At 38.5% G+C, this 12,074-nt stretch overlaps 1 protein-coding gene across 2 annotated transcripts in view; it reads left to right on the forward strand.

The window, feature by feature from the left end:
- The first annotated feature begins 1,052 nt into the window (after positions 1 to 1,052).
- The window catches only part of egln3 (egl-9 family hypoxia-inducible factor 3), a 30,947-nt gene continuing 19,925 nt past the window's right edge, over positions 1,053 to 12,074 (forward strand). The window contains exons 1-2 of one of the 2 annotated variants that reach the window (XM_041812083.1): positions 1,053 to 1,212; positions 2,716 to 2,822. The gene's annotated coding sequence lies outside the window, so the exon portion shown is untranslated. The remainder of the gene's footprint in view (positions 1,213 to 2,715; positions 2,823 to 12,074) is intronic. The other variant, XM_041812082.1, reaches the window with a different exon arrangement.

Genomic DNA, 12,074 nt, shown 5'->3' on the forward strand with positions numbered 1-12,074 from the left:
TCCATGTTTGTCTAAAACTCTCCAGCAGGTGTTATTAACAGCCTCCTCTTTGCACAGCACTCCAAGATTTAACTTTTTTGTGATTTTATTTTTATGTGCATCACTGCTACTGCTATCCTAGAAAATTATGATTCCTATCCCTGCAAAACAGTGTATTTTCTCATGTTTTGTATATAATCTTGTATACATATTTGTAAAGTTTTGTAGTCAGATGTGAAGGTGAGAAGAATAAAAATAAATGTGGTTTCCTGTGAGCTTCTGATGCTGAATACCTCTCTGTAAACTGAAATCATTAAAGGGATATTTCACTAAGATACAGCAGTTTGTCTTAACTGTTTTTGTTTAATTATTGCTTAAAACATTTCGTAAAGAAAGGTTTATTTTAGCAACAAATATCTGTGATGTTTGCACAGGCCTGAACTGACTCCTAACATATCATGGTAGACTGTACAAATGCTGTTTAAGTAAGTTAAACAAGGAATAGATTTTGTTGAATGCTCAGAAATAATTTTATTCTTTTACTAGAACCTGAAAAAAAAACACATGGATCTCCAGCTTTAGAGAAACTGTATTTATTTTGAATTCTATTTAAGCGTTTTCCAAAAACAAGCTATTTGTATGCCACTTTCAGAATAATCATTGTATTAATGCTTGATGTTTAAAACAAAGCAAATAATCTGAAAGTATTTGAATGCGACTGATAGCACACATCCTTGACTTTTGAAGTCAGAACTACTTAGTTTTATTGTCTAAGAACACAGAACCACATATTTCTATCAAATCTCCCACGTTTTTCAGAATAATTTTAAAAGAAAAAGTTTTAGTTTTATGGTAATACAATTATAAAACATCGTTTTTGTGTTTCTAATATCCTGGAGTCCTTTTTTCCCTTTAAATTTGATCAGAAGTGACCAGATTTTGATGGACATCTGATAGATGCCCTCTGTGTGGTGGCGCACTGACGGTGAACCACCAGGGGGCGGTAGTGAGCCAGCAGCCGCTGAACACAACTCCAAGCGGAGCGCGATGAAGGCACAACGCGCCATGTTTGATTTTACAGCGGCGTTTGTTGGACTTTTAATGTGATTTCTCAGAACTGTTGAACATTTAAGAGAGTTTTTCATTATTTTTCCCTCTTTTGTGGCTTCAAACCAGCACATCGACGCTGTTTCTGATGGATGACACCGATTGGTTCGCTCTGCTTTCACACTGGTTTGTATTTTATGTCGAGTTATTATTATTCTGTTGTATTTTTGCTTTTAAATACTTTGTGAGCCGAGTGTTAGTCTTGTTTTTTAACTTATTAAACATAATTAGTCGTAAAAAGTCCTAAAAATCGATGAATTAGGCTGAAAATCATCGGTTAATTTCATCTGGTGTCATGGTTTAAGTCAGGACAAGTCAGAAGTTTTCTGCATGTTGTGAAATCTAACTTTTACCCTTTCACTGTCCCCTTATTTTCTTTTCAATCCATGAAAAGTTGCTTCTTCCATGGTTCAGTTTATGTCATAATCTTCAAGACAGTATCTATTAAAAAGGACATATTATGCCAAAATTATTTTTTCAGGCTTTTCTAACAAAAGTTTGTGCCCCGGCCCGTCCACAATCACCTCAAACACCAGAAAAATCCACTCCCTCCTTCTGTCAACCTTTCAGAAAATGTGTGCTAAAACAAAAAAATAGAAATACTAAAAGATGAAAAAACATTTTGTGTCTTTAGTGGTGAAATAGTCTACGTTTGTGTGTGTATTATCACTTATTTTTGCATAAAGATGATGGTTTCATGTCTATAATCCTCATAAGGGAAAAAAGTTACTCTGTTTTGAATCCTTAACATTTTCCTACAGACTAAATACTTTGGTGAAAACCAACAAAAAAAAGTTTTATATGTTCCTGTGCTCCTCTCGTTTTTCCATCATGTTTGAGAGCAGCAGCCGTGATGCATGATGGGAAATATTGCTGGGCTAGTGAGCATCGGTTGTTCACTACTTTTCACAATGCATTGTGGGATAGTGTGAGTTCACTATATTGTGAATAAAAATACTCAGAATTCGGACACCACTACAAAATGGCCGATTCACTAGAGCTGTGAAAAAATATCGATACGTCAATATATCGCGATACTTTGACATCCGATACAATATCGATACTTCAACTCTTAATATCGGTTTATTTGTAAAAAGTAAAAACTCGTATTTTAGCCGAGTTGTTAGTAAAATACGACTTCTGCACCTCCACGTGGCTGACAAAATGACGACACCTGCTCAGTTCAAAGCAGACGTTTGGACGCATTTAGGCTTCAAAGTTAAAACGGGAGCACAAACAGCGAGTTAGAGAAAGGAAATGCCGTGCGAGCTCTGTCTTGCTGCCGTGAAATATAGCGGGAACACCTCCAACGTATTGTGTGATTTAGATATACATCATCTCTATGTTTTTCTTAGTTAACTGTAGAATATCGCAATATATCACAATATCATGATATCCTGATATATCGTGATACTATCGTATCGTGACCCAAGTATCGTGATGCGTATCGTATTGTGAGGTTCTTGCCAGTACTCCCCCCTACTATTCACTGTATAGTAAATAGGGAGTGATTTCGGACAGCCCTGGGGTCAGGGCATTTTAGTGTCGGCCATGATAAAGGCCGTTTGAATTCTCCAACTGAAAAGGAAAGAAGCTTCATAACTTCCTTTATTATCTCCTTTGGCCTAGGAAACACTGGAGCATCCTTTACCAAAGGAGAGATGAAAAGACGACCCACAATGCTTTGCGTAAACCTAATTTAAAGTGACGCACCTGTTGACCGCTCATCAGAACAAGTGAGTAACTTAACTGTAACTTTACCAGCCCCGATTTAAACCGTAAAGTTCAGTCAAACTTATAATCCATGTGATAAACGGAAGGCAGTAGGGATGAACAGAGAAATATTACAGACATGAAAACTATAATTCAACTTATGATCACGATTTCTTCTCATTTCCATTTTATTCAAACAGTAAACCGATCTGTCCGTATTTTAAACTGTATTTGTTTTGCTGTTTTGAAATATTGAAGTAAATGTGACAAACGTTTGTAAATCACAACCAATTAAAAGCGATGTTGGCTATATTGTGAATATTAGATCTATCATCATAATTACGCAGGTTTACAGAGCTTTTCACATGACGAGCTGAAATAAAGACAGAACCAGAGTAAACTAATGAAATGAACAGAGTCGAGAAAATTAAAGAAAAAATGGATAGGTAGGAAATAAAGCAAAAGAATTGGTTGTGAAATAAAAGGACTTGAACATTATTCATCTCGTTGTATCGACTTAGCAGAAAGTTCAGATTAAGAGAAAAGTTTCTGCTGTTCCTCTCCCTGAAGAGACCGATATAAAAATGTTAATGAGCTCGTATCTCTGACGTTTTAGAGTTTCATTCACAGCAGATAACAACACAGAGAACGCACCGAGTCGTAGATGAGAATTTGTAGTCCATCAACGTTAAATTGTAGTTTTTACAAAAAAAAAAAACACGTTGCATCCATAACATTCGCCTAGGGGAAGAGCAGTTGGATTCCTTAATCACCACAGTTCTCCTTTCCTATCCTCTTACTCCCTCCTTTCCTTGACCCCATGACGTTTTTCGTCAGGGTTAAGGAAAAGTGAACAGGAAAGGACTTAGGAGGTAATTTTTTGAACTTTTTGAACGGACCCCGATCTCTCTCTCAGCTGTCAGCTTAAAGGGGGATCAGGAGAGCCACAGCCATTTCCTGAGAGGGGCGTGGCCAGGGGCGGAGCCAGACAGCTTATTAACATTTAAAGCTGCAGACACTGAAACAGAGGGTTTTTTTAGACACCAGTACTGGAGTGTTTTTTCAGCATCACAGGCATGTTTTGGGGACCTCTGAGACCGATATGAACTTGTCTGAAAAGGGTTGAATATGTCCCATTTAAAGCAGGTCTGTACTCAAACAACGAGTCGATGCCCCTTAGTTTAAGACAGTAGAAAAATTCAAAATGACACAATGACACAAATTAGACTTTGAAGTAGGGAAATTTTTAAATACAATGAATGGGGTACAATTCATCGCAATTAATTACAGAAATCCTGCGATTAATCACAATTAGAATGTTCTAATCTATTGACAGCCTAAATTGAAACACACCGTTTCAGCCTAACTGACCTTCATCACATCAGGTGTTTCTCACCTGTCACATACTCAGGTGTGCAGAGACCCTTTCAGCACAGAGTTAAGATAATCAGAGTTTGTGGTTTTGCTCCTGCACACAGTCTAAATAGCACAAATGTGTTGGCAACATTTCTGCATGTGGAGGGTCTAAAAGAATTCTTAACTTTAAAAGCAGTGGTTTTCAAAGTGTGAGGCGGGCCTCCTCTGGGGGGCGCCACAGAGCTTCAGGGGAGGCTCAGAACCAAAAACATGAAAAAAGGTGATTTGCTTTGCTAACCTCTGCTGTGCATGGAGCTAAATGGATAGATTTATAGTTACTGTAGGGACTATGCTATAGAGCAGTGTTACTCAAACAAAGAGCAAAACTGTTGAAAAATAGCCACAATCTAAGAGGAGAAAAGAGGCAAAAACAGCTTAAAGTAGCAATAAAAATAGGTTAAAGGTGGCAGATATGGTCAAAAAGCAGCAAAAAAATGAGTAAAAAGGGGCAAAAATGGGGAGAACAAAGAAAAATGGTCAGAAAGTAGCAGAAATGGATGAGAGGTGACAAAAAATGAGTGAAAAGTGACTCAAATGGGCAAAAAAGCAGTCAAGAGTGGCAAAAATGGGCAACAAAGAGGAATCAAGTGGTATGTAATGGCAAAGGGTAGTTTAACTGGGCAAAAAGTGGCAAAAAAAAAAGTTAAAAAGGGCAAAATGGGAAAAAATGGCAAAAAGAAGAGGGAAAAATTGGGGGGAAAGGAAACAAGTGGTATTTATGGGCAAAAGGTAGCTTAAATGGACAAAAAGGTGAAAAAGGGCAAAAATGGGATAAAAGTGGAAAAAATGTGGAAAAAAAGGCAAAAAGACGTTTTAAAATGGCCAAAAAATATGAAAAGGGATATTTAATGGCATTATAACTGAATAAGAGGGAAAGGCAGACGTTTAATTTGCAAACCAAAATATCCAAAAGATATTAATGTTAAAAATGTTTAAAGATTAGACATAAATGCTTGAAATGTTGTTTTTTTTTTTTTATTTGAATCGTTTTTGTGGGTGGGGGTCCGCCAATAGCTTAATTTCTTCTTAGGGGAGGCTCACTCTCCCACACTTTGAAAACCCCTGGTTTAAATAATATAATAATAAAATCTCCATTATTTTAGTGGTCAGTGGTATCAAAAATGACAGAACTGTCTGATCCTCAGCCACATTTTCAAGACAAGCCAAGTTTATTTGTATTGCACCGTTCATGGTGCTTTACAGAAATTAAAAGGAAAGAGCATTTAAAATACAACAAAAAGACATAACAATGAAACAATGAACACAATTGAAATTAGAGATCATTTAGATAAAATTAAGGTTAAAGGAAAACTTTGGAGAATTCATTAAAACAGAGGGGAAAAATGTCTAAATTGCATAAAAATGTTGGTGACATTTGAAAAAAGTGGTTGGAAATGGCACGACCTAGCATCTTTGTGCAGCTTAGACAGCAAGCAGACTTGTGCTCAGAAGATTAAAACAGAAAAAAAAAAAATCCCAAATTTGGGATTTTAGGACTTCTGTTTTTGCCGATTGGTGTCAAACGGAATCAATAAGATAAGATAAACTTTACTGATGGGGTAAATCTGGTTATTGCAGCAGCTCACAGTATAAATAGCAAATATAAAACAAAGTAAAATAAAAAATCACACTTACAGTATGTAATTAAAGAAAGATGAATGTAGAAATAGCAATAAAAATAAAATGTATTTTCACATTTACTGATGTACACCTTCTGTTATGGAAGGAAGGAATATCTTTAGATTTTTACTAATAATAGAAATGCTCCTTGAAGTTAAATAAATAAAAGTAATTCCCCATTTAGCAATTAGGACTAGTTTAAAACATGGCCTGTTGCCCAGCCCTAATATGGATCACTCTGTTAGTCATAATGTGTCTGATTTAAATGATGATGAAAAGTTCAGCCTGTACCAGGATATTTAAGGAGAACTGATGACGCATGTTTTTCTTTACAGCCATAACATCATGAATCCTCGATCAGCGTTTTTTGGAAACCTTTATAGTGTTCTTAGGAACATAAGTCAGAGACTGAAATAAACCTGAGGCGTTTTCCTCTGATTACAGTAGACACACTCACACAGACCTTGGCAGTGGGTCAGACAGGAAGCACGGCTCTGGTTACTGGTTAACTCCGGCGATGAAGCTCTTCTCACGTACGCACAACAAGCTGCAGGCTGGAGTTTGATCCGCCATCATCTGACGTACAAAAACAAACATTTAACGCGCTCTGAGTTCACTTGAGGGCTCTCTCTGTGGGTTTGATTCACACGTCTGATCCAGATCTGTGTTTGGTTACAACTCCCTGGGATAAATACTGCATCTAATATGGAAAACATTGGACAACGCCTCAGTGACGTCAGCCATTTGGTTACTGAAGTAGGCCCTTGAGGTCAATCTGCATCCACCATATTGAAAATGTGGCCTCAGACTAACTTTATATTAACCTAAAGACACAAAGAAGCAGAGCTAAGGTGGACAAACAACTACAACAAGCTGGCTTAGAGTCATACTAATTATTTATGAATAAAGGTCCTTATTTCAAGCAGATGATTGTAAAATGATCTAGAGTACTTTATGGGTACAGTGTGCAACCATAAAGACATGAACTATTCCAGCTGGAACCATCTCCTTTGATGTTTTACCCTTTTATTGATTTTATAACTCAATGATGGTCAATATGATAATAATAGTAACTTTATTTGTATAGCACTTTTAAAACATGGGTTTACAAAGTGCTTTGACATGTGCAGAAGCAAGCAGAAGAACAAAGCAACAACCCAAAGAAAAGATAAGAAAACAGAACATGACATGCAGACAACATCAGCAGAATCCACACATTTAAAGAAACTAAACAGGAATATGGATGAGATAATTATTCATAAAGATCAATATACATCAAAACCTAGATGCCATGTGATGCCATGCAAACTAAGACATCACAGATATCAATCAGAGTGCAGACATGAAGCCATTCTACACAACTAAGACATCATGAACATCATCAGGATGCAGGCAAGACACAGACATCAGGTACCATAAAACAATAGGAACCATCATTCGGCATTTATGACCAAAAAGTTACAAAAAACCCTCTTTAATGTCAAGGTGAAAACAGATTTCTACAAAGTAATATCAATTTAATAAAAATCTGTAATGTAAAATACAGGCATGGACGAAAGCATTGGCACCCCTGGAATTTTTCCAGAAAATACACCATTTCTCCCAGAAATTGTTGCAGTTACAAATGTGTTTGGTATACATGTGTTTATTTCCTTTATGTGCATTGGAACAACACAAAAAATCTGAAGAAAAAAGACAAAATTGACATAATTTGACACAAAACTCAGAAAATGGGCCGGACAAAATTGTTGACACCCTCAACTTAATATTTGGTTGCACACCCTTGGAAAAAAATAAGTGAAACCAGTCACTTCCTATAACCATCAACAAGCTTCTTACACCTCTCAGCTGGAATTTTGGACCACTCTTCTTCTGCAAACTGCTCCAGGTCTCTCAGATTTGAAGGGTGCTTCTTCAACAGCAGTTTTGAGATCTCTCCATAGGTGTTCAATGGGATTTAGATCTGGACTCATTGCTGGCCACTTCAGAACTCTCCAGCTTTGTCTCCAACCATTTCTTGGTGCTTTCTGAGGTATGTTTGGGGTCGTTGTCCTGCTGGAACACCCATGACCTCTGACCCAGACCCAGCTTTCTGACACTAGGCCCTACATTGCAGCCCAAAATTTTTTGATAGTCTCCAGATTTCATGATTCCTTGCAGACAGTCAAGACACCCAGTGCCAGAGGCAGCAAAACAACCCCAAACATCCTTGAAGCTCCTCCATGTTTGACTGTAGGTACTGTGTTCTTTTCTTTGTAGGCCTCATTCTGTTTTCTGTAAACAGTAGAATGACGTGCTTTTCCAAAAAGCTCTGCCTTAGTCTCATCTGTCCACAAAATGTTCTCCCAGAAGGATTGAGGCTTACTCAGGTACATTTTTGCAAACTCCAGCCTGGCTTTTTTATGTCTCTCTGTCAGCAGTGGGGTTCTCCTTGGTCTCCTGCCATAGCGCTTCATCTCATTCAGATGACCACGTATGGTCCCAGCTGACACTTTTGCACCCTGAGTCTGCAGGACAGCCTGAATCTGTGTGGAAGTTGACTGAGGATGTTTATCCACCATTCCAACTATCCTGCGTTGCATTCTTTTGTCAGTTTTTCTCTTCCATCCACGTCCAGGGAGATTAGCCACAGCTCCATGGTTATAAACTTCTTGATTATATTACACACAGTGGACAAAGGAATTTCTAGATCTCTGGAGATGGTCTTTAACCTTGAGATTGTTCATATTTTTCCACAATTTTGCATCTTAAGTCCTCAGACAGTTCTGGGCTCTTCTTTCTCTCCTCCATGCTTGGTGTGACACACACAGACACACAACACAAAGGTTGAGTCAACTTTTAGACACTCTAACTGGCTTCAGGTGTGATTTCTAGACTGCCAGCACCTGTTACTGCCACAGGTGAGTTTAAATGAGCATCACATGCTGGAAATAAAATGATTTACCCACAGTTTTAAAAGGGTAACAGTCATTTTGTCCGGCCCATTTTTTGAGTTTTGTGTCAAATTATGTGAATTTTGTCTTTTTTTCTTCCGATTTTTTGTGTTGCTCCAATGCACATAAAGGAAATAAACTCATGTATACCAAAAACATTTGTAATGGAAAAATTCCAGGGGTGCCAATACTTTCGTCCATGACTGTAAGTGACTGCATGAATAGTGCAGTGAATATGTCTTAGTGATTGTAGTATAAACACACCTGTGTTTGGAAGTTCCAGTCACTGGTTCATCAGTATTCCTGGCTACCATTACACTACAAAGACAAAAGAACACTCCAGAGAAAAGGTTTTTAAAAAGTCTAAATCAGGGGATGGAGACAGAAACATCTCAGAGTCTCTGAACATCCCCCAGAGTTCAGTTAAATCCATCATGAAGAAATGAAGGAATATGTCACATGTGTAAATCTGCCTAGATCAGAGCGTCCTCATAAACTGAGTGGGCGTGCAAGAAGGAGACTAGTGAGAGAGGACACAAAGACACCTATGACTACTCTGAAGGAGCTCCAAGCTTCAGCAGCTGAGATGGAGAGACTCTGCAGACAACAACTGTTGGCCGGGTTCTTCACCAGTCAGAGCTTTATGGGAGAGTGGCAAAGAGAAAGACACTGTTGAAGAAAACTCAGATTCAATCTGGACTAGAGTTCACCAGAAGGACTGTGGGAGACTCCATGGTCAAGAGGAAGAAAGTTCTTTGGTCTGATGAGACCAGAATGGAGCTTTGAGACCATCAGACAAGACGCCAAACACTGACATCACCACAAACACACCATCCCCACTGTGGAGCACGCTGGTGGCATTATCATGCTGTGGGGATGCTTCTCAGCATCCAGTCCTGGAAAACTTCTAAAGGTAGAGGGTAAAGACAAGACAATGAGCCGAAGCATACAGAGAAAGCTACACAGAGGTGGTTTAAAGACGACAAGGGGAATGTTCCCATGCGACCTGACAGATCTTGATCAGTCTAGCAAAGACGAACGGAGCAAAATTCCAGAGTCCAGAAGTTTGAGCCTGACTGAGACCTATCCACACAGACTCAGAGCTGTGACTGCAGCCAAAGGTGACTCTACTAAATACTGACTAGAGGGAGGGAACATTTCTGTAGTCACTTAGTTTACCTTACATATTTTTTATTTTGTAGAAATCTGTTTCACTTCCACACTGAGGAGTTTTTTGTCGTAAAAGCCCAATCATATCGACCATGGTTGATTTATAAAATTAATACAAGAGTAAATCATGTAAGGCAGGGGTTCTCAACCTTTTCAGCCCACGACCCCCAAATAAAGGTGTCAGAGACCGGGGACCCCCACTGTACCTGAAGGTGGCTGAACACATAGTCATGTGCAAGGCTGCTCATAAGGGGGGAGCTTTCTGGGTCCCATTCAAACTTGGGGCCCATGTTTTATGTTAGGCTGTGATATCCATACATTTAAACTGAATAATAAACATGTTATCAAAGCAACAAATATCCCAAATGTCTTTTCTTATCCTTTTGTGCCTTAGTATATAGCCTAAACAGCCTGAAAGTGGGTTAAAAATGGCAAAATTGGTAGAAAAAAGTGGTGAAATTGGATTTCTAAAGTAGCAGAAATGGGTTAGAAATAGCAAAAATAGGTGGAAACTTGGTAAAATGGGATTTAAAAGTGGAAAAAAGTGGTTGGAACGGGCAAAAATGGGTTAAATGAGTCAGAAAAGTAGGCAAAAATTGGCAGAAATGGGTTACATCTGCAAAAAAGGGCATCACAAATAGTGAAATGTGGTTAAAATGGGCAAAAATGGGTGTCAAAAGTGGTATAAAGGGGTTAATAGTTCTAATGATGGGTCAACAGAAGCAACAATATGCAAAAACTGACAAAAAAGTTTAAACAATGTACTAAATTGTTTTATAATTCGTGGGAAAAAGTAATGAAAACTGGTAATTATCAGGCAAAATTAGTGTGAAATGGCAAAAGTGGGTATACAGTGGCTAAAAAGGGTCCAAATTGAGCAAAAATTGATCAAAAGTTGCCAATGATAGCGACATTGGTTGGGGAAAATGGTTAGACAATGGCACTAATAGATATTTTTAATATAAGAAACCCATAACAGTGAGACACACTTTTTATCTACCAAATGAGGAAACAGTTATTCAGGATGCTACTGATAAAACTTTTTTATTTTACATTTAACTAATTTTGTGCATGTATTTTCATGAAAATGGCTAAAATATACAGTTTGATTTCATTTTAAAAATATTCTCCATTTCTTTAAGGCATCTGGCGACCCCCAAGGGGGTCCTGACCCCAATGTTGAGAACCCCTGAGCTAAGGAGCTGAATACTTTTTATAGACTCTGTATTAAAGGGATGTGATCTGAAATATAGAACAGGAGGCCCCTGTTGTGACTCAGAAACTTTCTCATGACTAGAAGTTTTAGTGCTGACAAGAGAGTTTTTTGTGACTGCAGGTGACCTTTCTTATTCACATGAGATAATTGTTCATGCCCTGAAACCATCCCCATCAGCTCCTGATTGATCAGGGCATAACATTCTGACATTTACGTGCCGATTGACTTCGGTTTCGGTTGGTAAAGCCGGCGCGGCTGGTTCTCGCCAAGCAGCAGGATCCTGGCAGCTGTGCAGCGTCACGTATTCACACATTCCTCACTGATGAAGGTTGTGACGGGACGCGATGTGACACGTCTGCAACGCTTTCATCAGCATAATGACTCCCACTTAGTGAGGATTTTGTAGTCAGATATAGGGCGGTTTCTTTTCCTGATGTCCTTGAATGCAGCAGCGGGGTCAGTCAGTGTCTGCTGCAGATGAAGCAGATAAGGGCTGATTGTGATGCTCAGACACAGACGGAGACAGACTTAATTATGTGTCTACCAGTTCATGGGTATTTTACTCTAACTGCACCATAAAGCATCTAAAAAAGGTTAAAATCAGTTGAAAAGAGGCCTCTGTAGACAGGTTTAGCAGACTAAACGTGGTCTGCAGACCCCGTGGCCTTCACTTTGCAGTGAAATAATGCAGATATATCTTAAAGCAGGGGTGTCAAAGTCAAGGCCCAGGGGCCAAATCCGGCCCACCAGATCATATATTTTTATTCTAACTGGCCCACCAGTATGAGGTCTGCAGATTTCCTCCAGTTTAAAAATGTAAACTTAACCATAATGATTGAAAATATCTGTTTTAAGTCATAAGAATTAGAAAGAGTAAAGAGTTAAAATAATCTCATAAGAGTCAGCAATGTGGAGAAAAG

Source organism: Cheilinus undulatus, linkage group 18 (assembly GCF_018320785.1).
Source record: "Cheilinus undulatus linkage group 18, ASM1832078v1, whole genome shotgun sequence".
Lineage (NCBI taxonomy): Eukaryota > Metazoa > Chordata > Actinopteri > Labriformes > Labridae > Cheilinus > Cheilinus undulatus.